Genomic DNA, 20,986 nt, shown 5'->3' with positions numbered 1-20,986 from the left:
ACTCTTTGATCATCAGGATGTCTGGGAAGTGCCTGTTATTACCATTTAAATCTATGTTCTTCCTGCTATTAAAAAGGAAAAGAAAGACAAGGAAACAGGAAATAATTATATTAAAATGATTTGGTCTAATTCTCAGTCCTGACACTTACTAGTTACATTACCTTGCAAGTTACATAAATTTTTAAACCTCAGTTTCTTCTTTTGTAAAACAGAAATAATATGTATCTCACAGGGTTATTATAGTGGATATTTATTATGTATTTTCAGTCCCCGCCCTTTAAAACTTTTCATTTTGAAATAATTTAAAACTTACAGAAAAGAGGCAAGAATAAGAATAGTACAAAGAACACCCCATATATCCTTTACTCAGTTGCAAATGTCATGCTCCTTTTTCTCTACATATTTCAGTGTGTATTTCCTACAACTAAGAATATTCTCTTATATCACTAATGTCATTAATAAATGGATAGTTACTAGTTAACATGAATACAGTATTTTTTATCTAATCTAATATGTATATTTCAATTTTTGTCAACTGGTCAAATGATATCATTTATATTTTTTCCTGCGGGTCAGGATCCAGTCTATGGTTATCTATTACATTCAGTTATCTTTCTTCAGTCTTCTTCAGTTTGAAACATTTCTACAGCTTTTGTCTTTTATTGCATTGATAGTTTTAAAATATGCAGTTTTTAAAAAATATAGAACGTCCTTATTTTGGATTGGTCTGATGTTTTTTCATGGTTAGATTCATGCTATGGATTCTCAGCCAGAATATTGCATGGGGAATGTTGTGTTCTTCTCAGGACATCACTTCTGTGTACATATCATGTCCATCTGTCCATCAACAGTGATGTTAATTTTGATCACACGGTCAAAAGTTACACCTGTTGTATTACTATTCGACTGAATAGTTACTATTTTTCCCCTTGCAACTAATAAGAAATCTGGAGGAAGACACTTTAATATCATGCATAGCCTACTCTTCATCTGAATATCCCCTCTAGATTTAGGATCCGTTCCTGATTCTTGCCTGAACTAATCTTTATTGCAATGGTTGCCAAATGATGATTTTCTAACTCTAGCACTCTCTCCACACTGGCATTGTACTCTACACAAGGATCTTCCCTTCTTCCCAATTTGTTTGTTTATCTATTTATAACCAATATGGACTTATGAATTCCTATGTTTTTCCCCAATGGTTTGTAATTCATTACTGTTGTTATTTTACACTAAAAGTGTCCCAGATTTGAAGCTAACTCTTTGTCCTTGTGCCTTTGTGAAGTGCCCTTATTATTTTTTAAGCAGCTAATTTCTGACAGAATAGGATTGTGATAGTTAATTTTGGGTGTCAATTTGACTGGGCTAAGTGATGCCCAGATAGCTGATAAAATATTATTTCTGAGTATGTCCATGAAGTTATTGCTGGACAATATTATCATTTGAATCAGTGAACTGAATAAAGCACCTGGCCCTTTTCAATGTGGGTAGCATCATCCAGTCCTCCAAGGGCCTAAGTGAAACCAAAAGTTAGAGGGAAGGTGAATCTGCTGTCGCTGTTTGAGCTGAGATGTTCATCTTTTCCTGCCCTTGGATGTCAGTGCTCCTGGTTCCTGGACTTTTGGACTCAGGCAGGGACTGAGACTATCAGCTCCCCAATTCTCAGGCCTTCCGACTTGGGCTGAATTATACCACTTGCTTTACCAGTTTGCCAGCTTGCAGACAACAGAACATGGGACTTCTTGACCTCCATAACCATGTGAGCCAATTCTTTTAATAAATAGCCTCTAATATTATCTCTACATAACCTGTTGGTTCTTTTTCTCTGGAGAGCCCTAATACAAAGGCAATCTGGGTTCATTCTGTGTTTACCCTGCACCAGCCATGGAACTGGCCATTTCTTTATTTTCTTTTTCTTTTGAGATGGGGTCTCGCTGTGTCACCAGGCTGGAGTGCAGTGGTGCAATCTCAGCTCATGGTAACCACCGCCTCCCGGGTTCAAGCAATTCTCCTGCCCAGACTCCTGAGTAGCTGGGACTATAGGCGCGTGCCACCATGCGTGGCTAATTTTTGGATTTTTAGTAGAAATGGGGTTTCACTATGTTGGCCAAGCTGGTCTCGAACTTCTGACCTCGTGATCTGCCCACCTCAGCCTCCCAAAGTGCTGGGATTACAGGCGTGAGCCACCGCGCCTGGCCCTGGAACTGGCTATTTCACCAAGGAGCCCTGGGTTTTGTTTCGTTTTTTGATGGGTGGGGAATGGCATTTAAAAACCAAGATATGGGTTCCAGGCTTGCTCATTGCTACTGGGGCATCTTTGCTTCTTGGCTATTTCAGCATATGGCACTAGTAAATGTACATATATAATACATACAAACATGCATAAATATGTAGATATATACATGCATCTATACATATTTTAGAAATGAGTTCTTATCAATACCTACAACTCCAATTCATCCTACAGGGTTTCTTTTTTTCTAAATTTTAAATTTCTTTAAAAATTTCTAATTCTGCTGCTTGACTCAGAGCCACAGGGTTTTGCTTTATTTTTTCTTTTGTTTCCCGTCATTCCATATTTGTATGTCTCTTCTCCCATAGTGAGAACACTGTCTCCCAACAAAATCAATATATTTACTTATTTGTTCAACCCTATAAGACATCTAAAATAGTTTCAGAATTGTGCAACCTCTTTTTTAAATGTATTTTTTTCATATAAAAACCCCATAATGGGATGCATCCTCTTTTGAACACACTCTTTTTATGTCTGTGGAATTTCCCACCATGTGAGTCTAAAAAAAATCTAAAAAACTCCCTTCCCAGTCTTCTTTGTAGATAGGCACAAATAAGTTACCTGGGTTCCACCAGTCACATTCACCCGTGTGGGATGCTGGTCCACAATAAAGCAATGGGAGGAAACAGGCTCTGCCCTAAACATCTATTTACCTGGTGAGAATGGCTGATGGCTGAAAAGTCTGGAATTCAGAGCCCACTGAGTGTGTTAGGTGGAGCTCTACACAGAAATGGCACTAGAGGTGGCAGTAAGGGCCACTCCAGCAAAGTCCAGTTGGAGGCAATGCAAATTGCGTGGTCTAGTATCAAAGGTGGTAGCAGAAATTCCTCATCAGTCTAGTGCTGAAATATGGTTTTGGATATTGACCTTGGAAGCTTAGCCTAAAGCATAGTTCTCTAGTCCTACCAGAAAATCTGTGAGCTACTCAGTGTTCTTTAATAAGTAATATTTTTTCCTACATGGGCAAACAGAGTCAGCTTTGAAGCTTATTATGAATAATTCTGCCCTGTAAATTTTTCTGATCACGGGTCAGTTTCCTCCAAAAATTTTACATTTGTTTTTCTTTATTTTGTTGTTATTTTTTTCATTGAAATGGGGTCTCACTCTGTCACCCAGGCTGGAGTGCAGTGGCACCATCACAGCTCACTGTAGCCTCAACCTCCTCAGGCTCAGGTCATCCTCCCAGCTTAGCCTCCCAAGTAGCTGGGACTACAGGCACGCACCACCATGCCCCGCTAAGTTTTGTATTTTTTTGTAGAGACATTGTTTCACCATGTTGCCCAGGCTGGTCTCAAACTCCTGGGCTCAAGTGATGTGCTTGCCTTGGCTTCCCAAAGTGTTGGGATTATAGGCATGAACCACCACACCCGGCTTTGTTTTTCATTTAAATAATTAACTCACCTGGAATTTTAAAACTTTCTTTTCTTTTCTTTTTTTTGAGATGGAGTTTTGCTCTTGTTGCCCAATCTGAGTGCAGTGGTGTGATCTCGGCTCACTGCAACCTCCGCCTCCTGGGTTCAAGCGAATCTCCTGCCTCAGCCTCCCAAGTAACTATGATTATGGTGATGCACCACCATGCCTGGGTAATTTTGTATTTTTAGTAGAGATGGGGTTTCACCATGTCAGTCAAGCTGGTCTCCAACTCCTGTCCTCAGGTGATTCACCTGCCTTGGTCCCCCAAATTACAGGCATGACCCCACCTAGCCTTAAACTTTTTTTCTTAAGGCTATGTCTTAACCCAGGTTCCCTGAAACTTGCTTCTCAAAGTGGGGTCCTCAACTAGCAGCATCAGGGACAGCTTATTAGAAATATAGAAGCTTAGGCCTCACTCCTGACTCACTGAATCAGAATCTGCATTGTAATGAGCCCCCTAGGGGATGTAAAATTTGAGAACCACTGCCCTAAAAATAGTGTCTGAAGCAAGGATTAAGTGCTGATGCTTTATTTGGCGGGTGTTAACTCAGAATAACAAGATTGGGAAAAAAGAGAATTGAGGCAAGGAAAACTAGAAGTAATGCATGGTGGTGGGTTTCTACTCTGGCCTCTACTTTATTTTTTTTTGAGATGGAGTTTTGTACTTTATAATGAGCCTCAAAAGACACTGCAGGTTGCTTGGCAGGAGTGCACACTTGACCATGTGCCAAGTGTTTGGACAGGGTGTATGGAGAAACCACGCCTAAGAGAAATCCACCAAAGGAGGTAGGTGAGGGAATTATCCTCATGAACTTCCCATATCCTGTTTCCCAATGGTTGCTCCACAGGGGGTTAACCCTTATGCTTCTGGGTCATGTAAGTCAGACCCTTTGGTGGCCATTCAGAAGCCAGATTACATATCCTGTTGCATAGTATTTTATCCAAGTGTGGAAGTGGCAGGAGGAGCCAGAGAGTGCATCCACCAGCTAGTCACTCTGGTTATACAACAGCAGCCAGAGAGAAGGGCCTGGGCAGTGGGACTGGGTGGAGCTGGTTGGCTACAGCCACAGTCAAGGCCAAAGAAATCTGAGAAGACGTCAGAAGACATATCCAATACAGCTTACCCATTCGCCAGTCAGAAAAGTTGTGTGGGGTAACATGCCGATGGATAGGACCTTCCGTAAGCTTTAGATGGTGGTGTTGGTTGAAGCCCTGTAGACAATGAAAGCAAACTCATATATGCTATACATATTGATTCTGGTAAAAATAAATCATTGCCCCAGAGTAGAAGGCATGGCTTTCCATTACAGATGGTTCTCACATGAGAATATGGAGCTGCCATTCTAAAAAAATAAAAAAATAAAAAAATAAAACTCTTCACCTCTTTTCTAAGAGAGGAAATACAAATCCTTTTATTTATAAAGTTCCCTTTAAGGTTGTGGCCAGTTGCAATTTTCTGGAAAGCCTAATGGAAGAGACAGATGTATCAAGCTACAGAGGGCTTGATTCAAGCTACCGTTACTAGTTCTAAGGCCATAATTGATATTCATCATCTCCCTTCTCCACCACCCATGCTAGACTTCCCTCTTGTCCAACACTTCAGCTGATTCATCTAGATTGGTTGCCTGATTGGATGATCTTCATACCTAGGGGAGGAGGTAGGGATCTGAAGCTCTTAGTTGAACAGCCCTTTCTGAGTTATAATTGCTTTACCAGGAGTGGAAGTACCAGGAGGTATCTCAGTGAATCCCCTGGATTGCCTGCAATCCAAGAGGAATAATCCAGGCTGCTAAAGGTTTTATAATTTTTTTGGAGACAGGGTCTTGCTCTGTTGCCTGGGTTGGAGTGCAGTGGCATGATCATGGCTCCCTGAAGCCTTGCACTCCTGTGCTCAAGCGATCTTCCTTCCTCAGCCTCTTGAATGGTTAGGACTATAGGTGTACACTACCATGTCCAGCTAATTTTTTAATGTTTCTGTAGAAACAGGGTCTCACTATGTTTCCCAGGCTAGTCTTGAACTCTTGGGCTCAAGCAATCCTCCCATCTTGGCCTCCCAAAGTGCTGGGATTATAGGCTCATTCATGAGTCTCCACACCTGGCCAATTATTATAATTATTGTACTTTAACTCCTTTCTTTGCCCACCAACTTGCAGTGCTCAAGGCAGCCAGGTAAGTAGTTACAGCTTCCAGGTCAGTGGAACCTGAGTGTGTGCCCTCACAGAGATATCTCCCGGGAAACCAGAACTTCTAACATAAGAGTCCAAAGTTCTGGGAACAAAAAGCAAAAATTCCTCAAATGTATCACTGGGTGTAAGAGTGAAAGGGGCCACTTCTACTTCCATCCCTTGCTTTCTGGATTCATCCTTTCTAGTCATTACAGATTAGTACCATATATTGGTCTTTAGTTCAAAGAATATTATAACCTGGAGGACTGGGCCACAACCCTGTGAGATGTTGTCACCTCGTTTTGCCTTATCTGAGTCTCAACAGGCTTTTCCACAATATTATCAGGTCAGCTGCTCTTGTGTGTTTGGTACATGGTAAGGCCAGTAGACCACGGTCATCAGCCCATTTTCACTCCCTCTTTCACCATAAAATAGCTCTCTTGTTTGGAGGAAGTGTTGCATGGGTTAATATGTCAATGGATAAGGTGTCTATGAGCTCTCAGATGGTGGTACTTCTGAAGTCTGTGGCAGGAAAGGCAAACCCATGTATTATGTTTATATTAACACGTGTTTATATCTTACCCCTTGTGTTTCTACCTCACCCCTTGGTAGGGTGACCATAGGTGGCAGTTTGATTGGGATGGTCCTGGTTTACACCCACGGGTATTTACCCATTGTTCCTGTGTAATCATGACTAGCATTCCTTTTTGCTCTCAACAGTGACCCAATTTGGACAATAAATTCTGTGGTGTTCCTAGGGAAAATCCCTTTCCCTAGGAACACCATGCTATGTTAGCCGAGCACCATGAGTCCCTGCAGAGAAGGTCATCCTGATTGCCCCTCTACCTTGCTGTCTGTTGTGGTAAGTATGGTAAGTATGACTGCCTTGTCCTTTATGGTGAAGTGCTCCCGCCTGGCCCCTGCAATTCTGGGATTTTTATCATCTCCGCTACCAATAGGGAACTCAGGTCCATAGCAGCCTTTTCCTTAGCAACAACTCTGGACTATAAGGAGAGCCAGTACCACCCAGTGCCTCCAAAAGCCTCCTCCATGGTGCATTCTTTTTCTTTTTTTTCTTTCGAGATGGAATCTCACTCTGTTGCCCAGGCTGGAGACTAGTGTGGCATGATTTCAGCCCACCGCAACCTCTGTCTCCCGAGTTCAAGCAATTATCCTGCCTCCGTCTCTTGAATAGCTGGGATTACAGGCGTGTGCCACCAAACCCAGCTAATTTTTATATTTTCAGTAGAGACGGGTTTTTGCCATGTTGGCCAGCCTTGTCTCGAACCCCTGACCTCAGGTGATCTACCCACCTCTGCCTCCCAAAGTTCTGGGATTACAGGTGTGAACTACCGTGCTTGGCCGATAGTGCATTCTTTATTGGCTTAGCAGGGAGTGTCCTCTGGGCCAGCCCAGGGCAGGTGGTGGGTTCTTGAGCCATACCTAGGAAACATTTCGAATACTCCCACCTCCCTGAGTCTTCTGACTCCTTCCTCAATAATACACAAGGAAATCTGGCTTCTCCACTTTATTTATTGTAGGCCATTGCTGGGACCAGGCTTTCAAGAACCATCCCAGAAAACAGCTAAGACAAACTCCAGCCTTCCCTGCTGAACATTAATTCTCGTGTTCTGTATGTGTGTATTAGCCAGGGTTCTCCAGAGAAACAGAACTGATAGGATATACACACTGATATATAAGGGAATTATTATGGGAATTGGCTCAGGCAATTATGAAAGCTGAGAAGTCCCACAATCTGCTGTCTGCAAGCTGGAGAAACCAGAGAAACTGGTGATGTAATTCAGCCTGAGTCCAAATGCCTGAGGACCAGGGTGGCTAATGGTGTAATTCTCAGTTCTGGGTCCAAAGGTCTGAGAACCAGGGTGGCTGATGGTGTAACTCTCAGTCCAGGGCCCAAAGGCCTGAGAAAAGGGGGTGGGGGCAGCTTGGGTATAAGCCTCAAAGTCTGTAGGCCAAAGAACATGGAGTTCTGATGTCTGGGAGCAGGAGAATATGGATGCCCCAGCTCAAGAAGACAGAGAGAGAGTTTGCACTTGCTTTGCCTTTTGTTCTATGAGGGCCCTCAGTGGATTGAGTGATGCTTGCCCATATTGGGTGAGGGCAGATCTTACTCAGTCCAGGGAGTAAGATCTGGGTAACCCATAACCCTGTCAAGTTGACACCTAGTCAAGTCCACACACATTTCACAATTCCTGCCAGTCCACATTAGCCAAGCTCTGCAATATCTTTGGCAAGTATGCTTTTTTCTCCCTGGAGCAGGGCATTTTCTTCCCAGTATGGGCTGTGCTACAACCTGACTCTGGTATTGTTGGAGGCAATAAAGGGGGGAGCCAGGTCTTGAGGAGAACAAGTCATGGGGAAGGGGGTCTTCCTTGGGCAGGAGACTTCAGGGCATTTGAATGGTCATGATGCTCATTAACTCTGATATCCCTATCCCAGGTCTCAGGGTCCCACTCTTTTCCTATCTGGGCTCTCACTTGGAAATGGCAGCCTGTCAAGGGCATGCGTTTAGTTTCCTTTGCCATTCTGCTACCCTTTGATCTTGGGCTTGATTTTAAGAGCCTATCCTATGACTACAGGAAATAAGACTCTCAAAGTTTCCATAGAGGCTTTCTGGCTTTAAAGCATTGCATGACTTGGCTCCAAGCCTGCTATTTTTTGTTTCCAGGATCTCCAATGCCTTATAATTATCATTGTTTCTGAGCTGATTATCACAGCTACTTGATCTTCCAAAGTCTTGCTCTCCATACAGTTTACTCCAAATAAACTCAAGTGAAAGCTATGGTGCTATTGCATATCAGGATTATCACCATCTGCCTTAGAGAGTCTATATTGATTTCAGGAAGGTGAGCTATACAAACCCAAAATTTATCTTGAGGATTTGCTTTCTAGAACTAGTTGTGGACCCAATTGTCTTAACTCATTTTCTCTAGAAAATAGAATCTGAAACAAAGATTAAATGCTGATTGGGAAAGCAGACAGAGAGAGTAAAAATGGAAATGACATTGGCTAGGATGAGAAGCAATGCAAGGTGGTGTGTTATCATATAGGCAACTGCTTCATGACCAGTGGCAAAGAGCCATGGCAGGCTACTTAGTAGCTATGTCTGCTCAGCCATACAGGACATCTCTGGACAGGCTGTTTTGGAAAATCATAACTCAGTTCATAGGAGGGAAGAAAGGGAATTTATCTGACCAGCTCCCTCCTGGTTTGTTGGTTTTTATTTTTATTTTTATTTTATTTTATTTTATTTATTTACTTATTTTGAGAGAGTCTCACTCTGTCCCCCAGATTGGAGGGCAGTGAGTTAATCTTGGCTCGCTGCCACCTCCTCCTGCCAGGTTCAAGCAATTCTCATGCCTCAGCCTCCCAAGTAACTGGGATTACAGGGGTGTACCACCACACCAACCTAATTTCTTGTATTTTTAGTAGAGATGGTGTTTCACCATGTTGGACAGGTTGGTCTCAAACTTTTGGCCTCAAAATGATCCACCTGCCTCAGGGTCCTAAAGTGCTGGAATTACAGGCATGAGCCACCGTGCTCGGCCTCCCTCCCATCTTATTTCTCATTGGTCAATATGCTCCCCATAGGGAATTAATTCCCTAGGTGGCATCCTCCAGCTCCTCTGGCTGCTCGGAAGCCAGATCCCACATCCTGCAGTGTGGCATTTCATCTGAGTCCAGAAGTGGTGGAGGACCAGAGACTCCAGACAGGTGGCTGTCCAGCCTTATTGTGCAGGAGCAGCCAAACGGAGAGTTGAGCACTTCTGGACAAGTGACTAGTCAGTTGCAGGTGACTGAATGCACAGATCTAGTTGGCCATGAAGGTAGCTGTGGAGCCAGGAGAAAGGCTAGACCTAAGGAATGTGAGGCAGCACATGGGATGTGTCTGATACATTTATTAATAAACTATTAATACACATATTGTCTTTGTTTTATATGGAAAAGGTCAAACATTCATAAAAATTGAGAAAATCGTTTAGTGACTCTCTGTACCCATCTTTTAGTTTCAACAATTATGATCATTTTACCAACTGTTTTTTTACTGCAACATTGTAAAGCAAGTCCTAAACATTGTGTCATTTCATCCATAAATATTAATTATGTTTCTGAGATTTTACATAACCACTATGTCACTAATAAAACTAACAAATTATCAATAGTTTTGTAACATTATATAATGCTTAGTCTATATTCAGATTTCCTTAATTCTCTCATAGGAGTTTGTTTTATTTTGGTTGGTTTTGGTTTTATAGCTGTTTATTTGAAATAGAATCAAAGCAAAGTCCACACATTACGTTTGGTTGCCATGTATCTTAAATCTTTTCAGTTCTATTTGGTTAATTCCCCACCCCATCCCACACTTTTGTTTCCCCATTGCCATCAGTTTGCCATTGATTTGTTAGAGATAGTGTAACATTTGTCTCACATTCTGAATTTGACTGATTGTTTCCTTCTGGTGTCACTCAACTGTTTCTTCTATCCCACCTTTTAATTTTTTTAATTTTTTTTTTTTGTATTTTTTTTTGTAGAGTTGGAGTTTCACCATGTTGGCCACTCTGGTCTCAGACTCCTGACCTCAAGCAATTCGCCCTCCTCAGATATCCCTTTTAGTTCCTAAAAGTTGTTCTTTAGATCCAGACACTTAATTATAGGTTCAATTGTGTTTTTTTAAGGCAAGAACACTTCATAGGTGCTACTGTGTACTTACTATGGCACAACACCATAAGGCTCATAGTGATGATGCTCTGACAAACTCATGTGGAATTAATTTTCTTATGTAGTGGGAGGTAGGAATCCAGCTTCAACTTGGTTGTGAGGCATGATAGCTTTTATACATTGCTGGATTCCATTTGTGGATATTTTGTTTAGGATATTTTCAGTTATGTTCAAAGGTAAGATTATCAGTAATGTTCCTATCTTGTACTTTCTTTGTCTTATACCAAGATTTTACCAGCTTAATACAATTAATGGGGGACTGGTTCTTTTTCTATTTTCTCAAAGATTTCATAGAGGATTTGTTTCTTCAATATTTGATGTGACTCAAGTAAAACTCTCTGGGTCAGGTGATTTTTTTTGGAGGGTAAATTTTAATAGTTACAGGACTACTAAGGTTTTCTATTTTTTCTCAAGTCAGTTTTGAAAATATGTTTCCTTAGAAATTTAAATTGTTAGCTGGGTGCGGTGGCTTACTCCTGTAATCCCAGCACTTTGGGAGGCTGAGATGGGTGGATCACCTGAGGTCAGGAGTTCGAGACCAGCCTGACCAATATGGTGAAACCCCATCTCTACTAAAAATACAAAAATTAACTGGATGTGGTTGCGGGTGCCTGTAATACCAGTTACTCGAGAGGCTGAGGCAGGAGAGTCACTAGAACCTGGGAGGCTGAGGTTGCAGTGAGCTGAGATCGTGCCATTGCACTCCAGCCTAGGGGTAAGACTCCATCTAAAAAAATAAAAATTAAAATTGCTTTTTGTTTGTTTTTTGAGACAGGGTCTCACTCCTGTTGCCCAGGTTGGAGTACAGAATACAATCACAGCTCACTGCAGCCTTGACTTCCCGGGCTCATATGATTCTCCCACCTCAGCCTCCCGAGCAGCTGGTACTATAGGCACATGCCACCATGCCTGGCTAATTTTTGTTATTGTTTTACTTTTACTAGAGATGTGGGGGGAAAAAGAAATTTAAATTGTTGACTTTGTTTTCAAATTCATTGGCATAAGTTTTCATAGTATTCTATTTTCTTTTTAATCTGTCATATCTATAATTTCTCTTCCAACTTCATTTGTTTCTATTATTGCTTAAGTCATTCCTCTTTTTTCTTATTAGTCGTATCAGAGGTTTTGTTTTAGCTCATTAGTCTTAGTCTTTAAAAAAAAATCAACTTTTGGTTTTGTTGATCCTGTCTCCCATAACTTTCTTTCTTTTTTTTAAATTTATACCTGTTCTTTTATTATTTCCCTTTTTATTTTCTTTAAGTTAATTCAGTTGCTGTTTTGTAACTTCTCATGTTGCATGCTTAACTCATTACTTTTTAGCCTTTCCTATCAGTACTAGAAGTGGGATCCTAAACACGTGATCCTATCACAGTGATATGTTGGCACATGACAAGGAAATACACATCATAGGCTGGGAATATAAGAACCTAGGTTATGTAGTAACAAAACACTTGGTAAAATGGCTGCTTGCAGTGATTTGATTGCAAATCTGATCAAGTGCCTGATACTGATTCAGTTGCTTCAAAGGAAGTTGTTGGAAAGAGCCAGTGTTAGCATGTGTTGGTTGCCTTTTGCTTTGTTTAGCAAGATTTTTATATAAAGAGATAATCACTGGAAAGAATTGACTAATACATGAAAAATGGAAAAGAATGGACTGAGCGCAGATATTTGGGGCTTTCTTGTGTTAGAAAAAAATTGCTTTTAGACCCCAAATACAAAGTAAGACTGATAAAAGTTTTGAGTGACTAAAGCCAATTAACACTTTCTAAAAAAACACAAAGTGATTCAGTCTATGGCAAAGATTGGATTGGAAGTTGAGACTTCTCACTCAAGCCTATTATTTCAGATGGCCTCAAAATAACCATTATTAGGTGAAACAGAAAGGCATGGGGACAAGGAAATTAATCAGGCTTGGGAATTTTATTTAAAAGAGAAATTTGGATGTGCTTGTTGGCATATGGAGCTATCTAGAAGCAAGTAAGTTAGAAGCCTACTAAATTTGTAAGGAATCGATTAACCAAAGAAAACACAAATGCACCTTTGAAAAAGGCTTCGACTATTTAAACTTCAAATTAACTCTAAAGTCCTTAAATTCACACCACTATGGCATTGGCTATAAGAGTTCTGCAGCCCCCCAAGGATGTAGCTACTTCAGATGTGTCCATAGAAGAACCAGAGAGCAGAGTGAGGGGCCATGATAACACAGGATAAAGAATCTTTCCAGAACGCAGAATCAGGGTCTAATGAAGGAACTTTCCCTATCCTTTGGTCAGACTTTATAATGCTTGTTTCTCAGGGTGTAATTGATAAGTTCTAGTGACTTTTTTTTTTTTTTTGACAGAGTCTCTGTTGCCCAGGCCAGAGTGTAGTGTTGCAATCTCCACTCACTACAGCCTTGAACTCCTAGGCTCAAGCAATCCTCCCACCTCAAGGCACCTGAGTAGCTGGGCCCACAGGCATGTACCACCATGCCCAGCTAATTTTCTGTGTGTTTTTTATAGAGACGGAGTTTCGCCATGTTGGCCAGGCTGGTCTCAAACTCCTGGACTCAAGTGATCCGCCCACCTAGGCCTCCCAAACTGTTGGGGTTACAGGCGTGAGCCATTACTACTCCCAGCATGCATCTAATTTTAGTATCTGAAGTTTTTAGAGATTTAACTCTAGTTGTGTATGCTGACTCTTGGTTTTGGTGGCTTGCTTCCTTGTGACTTGGTAATTTTTAGACATGGGTTTCTCTTTGCCTGAGCTCTTTAGGATTACTTGTGGGCCTGGGTTGAGGATGTGTTTATCCAGAGAAGATGTATATTTGCTGCTTCCAGGCACCTAAGGACATTATCAACCTGGCACTATTTAAACATAATTTTTCAGCTTGGGTTTTCCTGAACTATCTAGATAGTGTAAGTTAAATGCAAGGCCAGACAATATAGTTACAAACTCTTGAAGGAACCTTTTTTATTATTATGTTTTTTTCTATTCAGAGCTGAGGCTGAAATGGACATTTTATTTTTGTGGTTTTCCTTTGTTGGCTGGACCTTGGGCCAATTATTTAACCTTTTCCAGTTTCAATTTAAAACTTACAGCATATATTTCTTGTGAGCATTAAATGACAGAATGCAGGTGAGGTGCTTAGATTGTGCTTGGCATAAAGTACTTGATAAGTGTCACTTTTTGGTTTGCTCTTTCTATGGCAAAACCTAGATCCAAACAATTAGAAATGGTACAAAACAGACCAGGCATGGTGGCTCACTTCTGTAATCCTAGCACTTTGAGAGGCTGAGGCTGGTGGATCTCTCAAGCCCGAGTTTGAGACCAGCTTGAGTAACATGATGAAACCCCGTGATATGACTTGGATTTGTGTCCCTGTCTAAATCTCAAGTAGCATTGTAATCCCCAGTGTTGGAGGAGGGACCTAGTGGGAGGTGATTGGGTCATGGGGGTGAATTTTCCCTGTGCTATTCTCGTGATAGTGAGTTCTCATGACATCTGGTTGTTTAAAAGTGTGTAGTACCTTTCCCTTTGCTCTCTTTCTCCTGCTCCAGACAAGTAGGATGTGCCTGCTTCCCCTTCACCTTTCACTGTGATCGTAAGTTTCCTGAGGCCTCCCCAGCCATGCTTCCTGTACAGCCTGTGGAAACATGAGCCAATTAAACTTACTTTCTTTATAAATTACCTAGGCTCAGGCAGTTCTTTTTTTGTTTGTTTTTGTTGTTTTGAGATGGAGTCTTGCTCTGTCGCCTGGGCTGGAGTGCAGTGGCACCATCTCAGCTCACTGCAATCTCTGCCTCCCGAGTTCAAGCGATTCTCCTCCCTCAGCCTCTTGAGTAGCTGAGATTACAGGTGCGAGCCGCTGTGCCTGGCTAATTTTTGTATTTTTAGTAGGGACAGACTTTCACCATGTTGGTTAGGCTGGTCTCGAACTCCTGACCTCGTGATCCACCTGCCTCGGCCTCCCAAAGTGCTGGGATTACAGGCGTGAGCCACCGTGCCTGGCCTGGCAGTTGTTTATAGCAATGTGAGAATGGACGAATACATACTGTCTCTGCAAAAAAAAATACAAAGAAAAAATAGCTGGATGTGGTGATGTGCACCTGTGGTCCCAGCTACTCAGGATACTGAGGTGGGAGGATCACCCGAGCCTGGGAAGTCAAGGCTGCAGTGAGCTGAGATTGTGCCACTGCACTCCAGCCTGGGCCTATGAATAGGTGACAATTCATGTGATTCAGATACTTCCATGGAATATATGCAAAATAGCCTTTAGGGAAGTGAGAGATGAAGAAGCTATTTGATTTTTCTGGGACCTCCAGGAAAGACGCTTAAGTTCCTCATTTGGCATTCTCTTCTGTGGTCCTAGAACACCACCAGGTTTGCTAAATCTCATGATTACAGAATATTAGTGTTGATATTTAGTGAAAAAGTCAGTTCACTAGTTCAGTGCAGTGGTAACATTCCTCATCAGGATGATCATAGGCCCTAAACAAATGGGCTGAACCTCCATCAGTCCCATGTGGGTATCAGCCTCATATGGGGTATATTAGTTTGCTAGGGTCGCTATAACAAAGTGCCACAAACTGGCCAGGCGCGGTGGCTCATGCCTGTAATCCCAGCACTTTGGGAGGCCGAGGAGGGTGGTTCACCTCATGTCAGGAGTTCGAGACTAGCCTGGCCAACGTGGTGAAACTCCGTCTCTACTAAAAATACAAAAATTAGCAGGGCGTGATGGTGGGTGCCTGTAATCCCAGTTACTTAGGAGGTTGAGGCAGGAGAATCACTTGAACCAAGGAGGCGGAAGTTGCAGTAAGCTGAGATTGTGCCACTGCACTCCAGCCTGGGTGACAGAGCGAAACTCTGTCTCAAAACAAACAAACAAACAAACAAACAAAAAAACAAAGTGCCACAAACTGAGTGGCTTAAACAGAAATTTATCATCTCACACTTCTGGAGGCTGGAAGTCTGAGAGCAAGGTACTGGCAGGGCCAGGCTCCCTCTGAGGGTGCAGGGAAGGGTCTGTTCCAGGCCTCTCTCCTGGATTCTGGTAGTTCCTTGGCTTGTGGCAGCATCACTCCAGTCTTCACACGGTGTTCTCTCTGTGCACATGTCTGTCTCTGCATCCAAGTTTCCCTTTTATAAGGATATCAGTCTTACTGGATTAGGAGCCCAATCTACTCTAGTATGATCTCATCTTAACTAATTACATTTGCAACGACTCTATTTTTGAATAAGGTTACATTCTGAGGTGCTAGGGGTTGGAACTTCAACATATGAATTTGGGGATGGGGACGCACGACTCAACCCGTGACTGGGTAGATCTTCCTCTGTGCTGTCAGTAGAGGCAGAAACAAACTCTTCCTGTTCCTGTGTGCCTCTGCCCGCCTACTCCTGTGCCTCCCAGCTTTTTCTCTTCCCCTCCATACACCCATGGCTTGTTTGAAATATACATGCCTTTCCCTGGGCAGCTGCAGTAATTTCTCAGTCTTGACTCCCAGGCAGTAAAATGTCTGGGAACAGATGTCTCCAAATCTGTTTGTGTCACTGTCTCAGATTCAGATGAAGGCCCAACTTACATGTACCAGGCACTTAGCAAGTGTTACCATGCTAGGCACTTACCTTACCTCTCTGTCCTCATAACATCCCTCTAGAGTAGTATCCTATCTTCTTCATGAGGAAATTAAGGTTCATAGATGTTGAGTAACTTACCCAAAATTGCACCATCAATAAATAGCAGAACTAGAAATATGAACCATCAGGGTAGGATTTTGTCTTATTTCTCATCATGATAGCAGCTGGCATTTGAATAATGAGATCTTATCTGAATCCAGTTCTTCTCATTCCAGACTTTTCCACTACGCTTCCCTGCTATACCAGTAGTTATGCCAACAAATACAAGTGGCCCTTCTCTCAGAGGTTGAGAATCCAGTCACCAAGTCCTTGTTCAAACTGCAAATTGGCCTTGTCCCACTGTGTGTATATGTGGCTGTGTCAGTCTTACTAACTACCAGAACATTCAAAATCCTTAATCTAACTGGCCTGGGTTCACTGGAGTGTCATATAACACAAAATACACAAGGAAATGAAGAACAAAGTTGGCCTGCCCATGCAGCCTAGTGCAACTGTCCAATGAGAAGCAATTCTGAAGAAGAGAGCCCTTCTGCCTGACAATGCCCTTGCTGAGACAGCACAGTTCACTTCAGAAGCTTCCTTACCAGCTCTTCGGAGAAGTAGCAAAATCTCCTGACTATATTCATGTGCCATGCCACTTGTCTCTCCACGCCATCCCACTGCTAGGGAAGAGAAGAAAAGACAATTGGAATATTGGAGATGAACAGCAAAAGCTCTTCCCTTCAACTGTCAGGGAGTCCTGAGGTGCCTGGAGTCAGGAAGATGAACTGATAACCCTCTCAGGTCCCCAGGACTTTAATTCAGGTAAAGCAGGATGCAGGCTCTGGCTTAACAGGGTAACTGTAGGAGCTCGGACTTGACCTGAGTGGGGACACTGGGAAGTGATTCCAAGGAAGATGACCCTTGCCAGACATTCTTCGATGTTCACCAACTGGTCTGTTCACCTGAGATTTGAGAGCTCAGTTTTCTCCAGAGGGACTGTCAGGTCAAATCCTCATTCTCTGCATACAGGTCCGCATCCTGAAATTCTAGTCTCCTGGACTTGAAACTCCTGGGAAATGTGGAGAAAAGGGTGGATTTGAGAGGTGAATGCAAAAAGAAGGGAGGAAGAATGTTCAAGATGAGAAAATAGATTAGTCTCTGAGGCATGTTTTCTGTTAATCAGGAAATGAAAACTGAGGCAATTATATAGTGAGGGGATAATTTTCTTTCACTTCTTGCTTTTTCTTTCCAGGTGTTCTTCTTGCAGACAAATGAGTCAATTTCATGAAGAGACAAATGAGCCATTTCCTTTGTCTCTATGAACCTAAGGTATTATTCCCATTATTTATTTTTGTTTTACTTTTAGAAATGGAGTTTCACTCTGCCAACCAGGCTAGAGTGCAGTGGTGTGATTGAACTCCCAGGTTCAAGCAATCCTCTCACCTCAGCCTTTAAAAAAAACTTTAATTTTAATTTCAATAGTTTTGGAGGTACACGTGGTTTTTGGTTACATGGATAAGTTCTTTTGTGGTGATTTCTAGGAATTTGGTGCACCCATCACCTGAGCTGTGTATACTATACCCAATATGTAGCCTTTTTTTTTTTTTTTAGACCGAATCTCACTCCGTCGCCCAGGCTGGAGTGCAGTGGTGCAATCTCAGCTCACCGCAACCTCCGTCTCCTGGGTTCAAGTGATTCTCATGCCTCAGTCTCCCGAGTAGGTGGGATTACAGGTGCTGTGCCACCACGCCCAGCTAATTTTTGTATTTTTAGTAGAGATCAGGTTTCACCATGTTGGCCAGGCTGTTCTCGAACTCCTGACCTCAGGTGATCTACCCACCTCAGCCTCCCAAAGTGCTGGGATTACAGACATGAGCCACCCCACCAGGCCCAATATGTAGTCTTTTATCCTTTGCCCTCCTCCTCCCCTTCGTCGCTCCCCCCACCAAGTTCCCAAAGTCTATTATATCATTCTTATGTCTTTGCATTCCCATAGCTTAGTTCCTACTTATAAATAAAAATATTTGGTGTTGGATTTCCATTCCTGAGTTACTTCACTTAGAATAATGGCCTCTAGCTTCATCCAAGTTGCTGCAAAAGACATTATTTCATTCCTTTTTATGGCTGAGTAGTATTCCATGGTGTATATATACCACATTTTCTTTATCCACTCATTAGTTGATGGGCACTTAGGTTGGTCCCATATTTTTGCAATTGCAAATTGTGCTGCTATAAACACACATGTGCACGTGTCTTTTTCATATAATGACTTCTTTTCCTTTGGGTAGATACCCTGCAGTGGGATTGATGGATCGAATGGTAGTTTTAGCTCTACTTCTAGTTCCTTAAGGAATCTCCATACTGTTTTCCATAGTGGTTGTACTAGTTTACATTCTCACCAGCAGTTTTAGACATGTTCCCTTTTTGCCACATCCATACCAACATCTATTATTTTTTGACTTTTAAATTATGGCAATTCTTGCAAGAGTAAGATGGTAACTTTTTGTGGTTTTAATTTGCATGTCCCTGATAATTCGTGATGTTGAACATTTTTTTCATATGTTTATTGACAGTATATCCTCTTTTGAAAATTGTCTATTCATGTCCTTTGCCCATTTTTTGATGAGATTGTTTTTATCTGGCTGATCTGTTTGAGTTCCTTATAGATTCTGGATACTGGTCCTTTGTCAGATGCACAGTTTGTGAATATTTTCTCCCACTCTGTGGATTGTTTGTTTATTCTGCTGATTATTTCTTTTGCCGTGCAGACCCTTTTTAGTTTAATTAGGTCCTGTTTATTTATTTTCATTTTTGTTACATTTGCTTTTGAGGTCTTAGTCATGATTTCTTTGCCTAAGCTAACGTCTAGAAGAGTTTTTCTCATGTTATCTTCTAGAATTTTTATGGTTTCAGGTCTTAGATTTAATTAAGTCTTTGATCCATTTGGAGTTGATTTTTGTGTAAGGTAAGAGACGAGGATCCAGTTTCATTCTACATGTCTGCTTCAGCCTTCTGAGTAGCTGGAACTACAGGCGTGTGCCACCACATCTGGCTAATTTCAAAATATTTATTTATTTATTTATTTATTTATTTATTTATTTAGTAGAGACAAGGTCTCGCGATGTTCGTCCAGTCTCTAATTCCTGGCCTCAAGTAATCCTTCCTCCTCTTTCTCCCAAAGTGCTGGGTTTAAAGGTGTGAGGCACCGTGTCTGCCCTATTCTCATTATTGAATCTATAAAGTCCTTGGCATAGACTCTGTCTCAGGGAGCAGTGCAGGGCTAAGTCCAGAATCCAGGTCTTCTCACCCAAGCCCTGGCTCTCAACTACCCTTCAGGGGTCTCTGCCCTCCTGTGGAAGAGAAGTTCCGGTTCCATGACAGGCAACTTGTCAGGGTAAGCATTCAGAAACTGATCCGCCCTCAGTGGCTCTCTGACAACTGTCTTCTTAATTCAAGGTTCACTTAGCATAGCTCTCATAACTGCTTCGCTCAGAGCTGGCCAGCTGACCTGCGGTTTAAAGAGAAAGGATGCTATGGCCAGGATCCTCAGTGTCACAAGAGAGGAAGTCAGGGAATCACAGAACCTTACAGCCAGAGCAGACCCTGGAGGGCGGGAGGTCTGCTCTCATTTCAGAAAGAGAAGCTAAGGCGCAGAGCAGGGAAGTGGTTTGTCCAGGGTCACACAGCTGAGCAAAGTGACAAACCTGGACTTGGAGCCAGACTTCAGGTCAGCAGTCTGGTGCTCTTCCCACCTCAACCTGCTCTCCTCTTTCTTAAAGAAAAAGAAAGAGAAGGCGTTTCAGTAGTGAGTGTGGGATAGCCACCCACTTCACCATGATTTGGAAGCATCTCTCCATCCCTCCTCTCACTGGACAGCTGTGGCAGAACAGTCAGGGCCTGCCTGACCTCTTGGGTTTTATTGTCTCCTCTCAACTTGGGCTTAAAGGGACTTTATTAACCGTGACTAATACCAGAGGATCCAAAGCTGCACCCACTTGTTAATTTTGAGGAATTTGTAAATGCAGGTTTGAAAAAAGATTTAATTTTACGCGTAGGTATGAACAGCCCCTCATAATCCCGGGTAGAGGATGAACCACTCATCATTCCAGGTAGAGGCAGGTAAGTGTGTCCAGCGTCCCTCAGGGAATGCTGTTCTGATGCCAAACCCTCTGCTTCCTCGGGGTCACTTCTTGGGTGGTTTTGTTTCTCCTCTGCTTCCACAGTTGCAAACCCTCGAAGTGCCACGACCCCTGGGGTAACTCGATCTTAAGTCCCATGGCCAAACGCTCCAGCCCGCGGGGCTCCCAGGACACGACAGCGATCGGATTTCGCGTGGCAGCCAGGCTCCCCCTACTCCGGTCCCCTCCCGCCAGGGAACCCCTGGAGCCAATCAGAACGTCGCGGAGCTCGGGGTTGTAGAGTCCCGAGCCCAGGACCCGCCCCTCTTTGTTGCGGTGGCCAATGGACGCATTCGGAACATCGGCGGCTGCCCGGGTGACTCGGTTATATGTCACAGAATAACATTCGAGAATGGGACATGGAATGAGGCGACGGCCGCAGCAAGCCCCAGCAGCCCCAGCCCCAGCCCCAGCCCCAGTCCCAGGCCCAGCAGCAGCAGCAGCAGCAGCAGCAGCCCCCACTGTCCCGCCGCCCGGAGAGGCTCTGCAGCCATGAAGCCGACCGTCCCGAGGTAGGATACTGGAGCTGCCGCGAGCCCTTCCTGCGCTCCGCCCGCCTGCAACCAGTCCCTCCCGGTGCTAGGCGCTGGAACTCGGGG

At 42.9% G+C, this 20,986-nt stretch overlaps 2 protein-coding genes across 3 annotated transcripts in view; one reads left to right on the top strand and one right to left on the bottom strand.

Moving 5' to 3' along the window:
* Nucleotides 1-20,986, bottom strand: part of SPATA45 (spermatogenesis associated 45) — an 800,921-nt gene that overhangs the window by 94,001 nt on the left and 685,934 nt on the right. The gene's annotated exons all lie outside the window — the stretch shown is intronic.
* VASH2 (vasohibin 2) overlaps nucleotides 20,679-20,986 on the top strand; it is a 41,307-nt gene continuing 40,999 nt past the window's right edge. For both annotated transcript variants that reach the window (XM_050761833.1, XM_050761825.1), the window contains exon 1: nucleotides 20,679-20,899. The gene's annotated coding sequence lies outside the window, so the exon portion shown is untranslated. The remainder of the gene's footprint in view (nucleotides 20,900-20,986) is intronic.

This window comes from Macaca thibetana, chromosome 1, assembly GCF_024542745.1.
Source record: "Macaca thibetana thibetana isolate TM-01 chromosome 1, ASM2454274v1, whole genome shotgun sequence".
NCBI classification, from domain to species: Eukaryota; Metazoa; Chordata; class Mammalia; order Primates; family Cercopithecidae; genus Macaca; species Macaca thibetana.
Note: the sequence above shows the minus strand (reverse complement) of the source record. Positions and strands in the feature narration are given on the sequence as shown.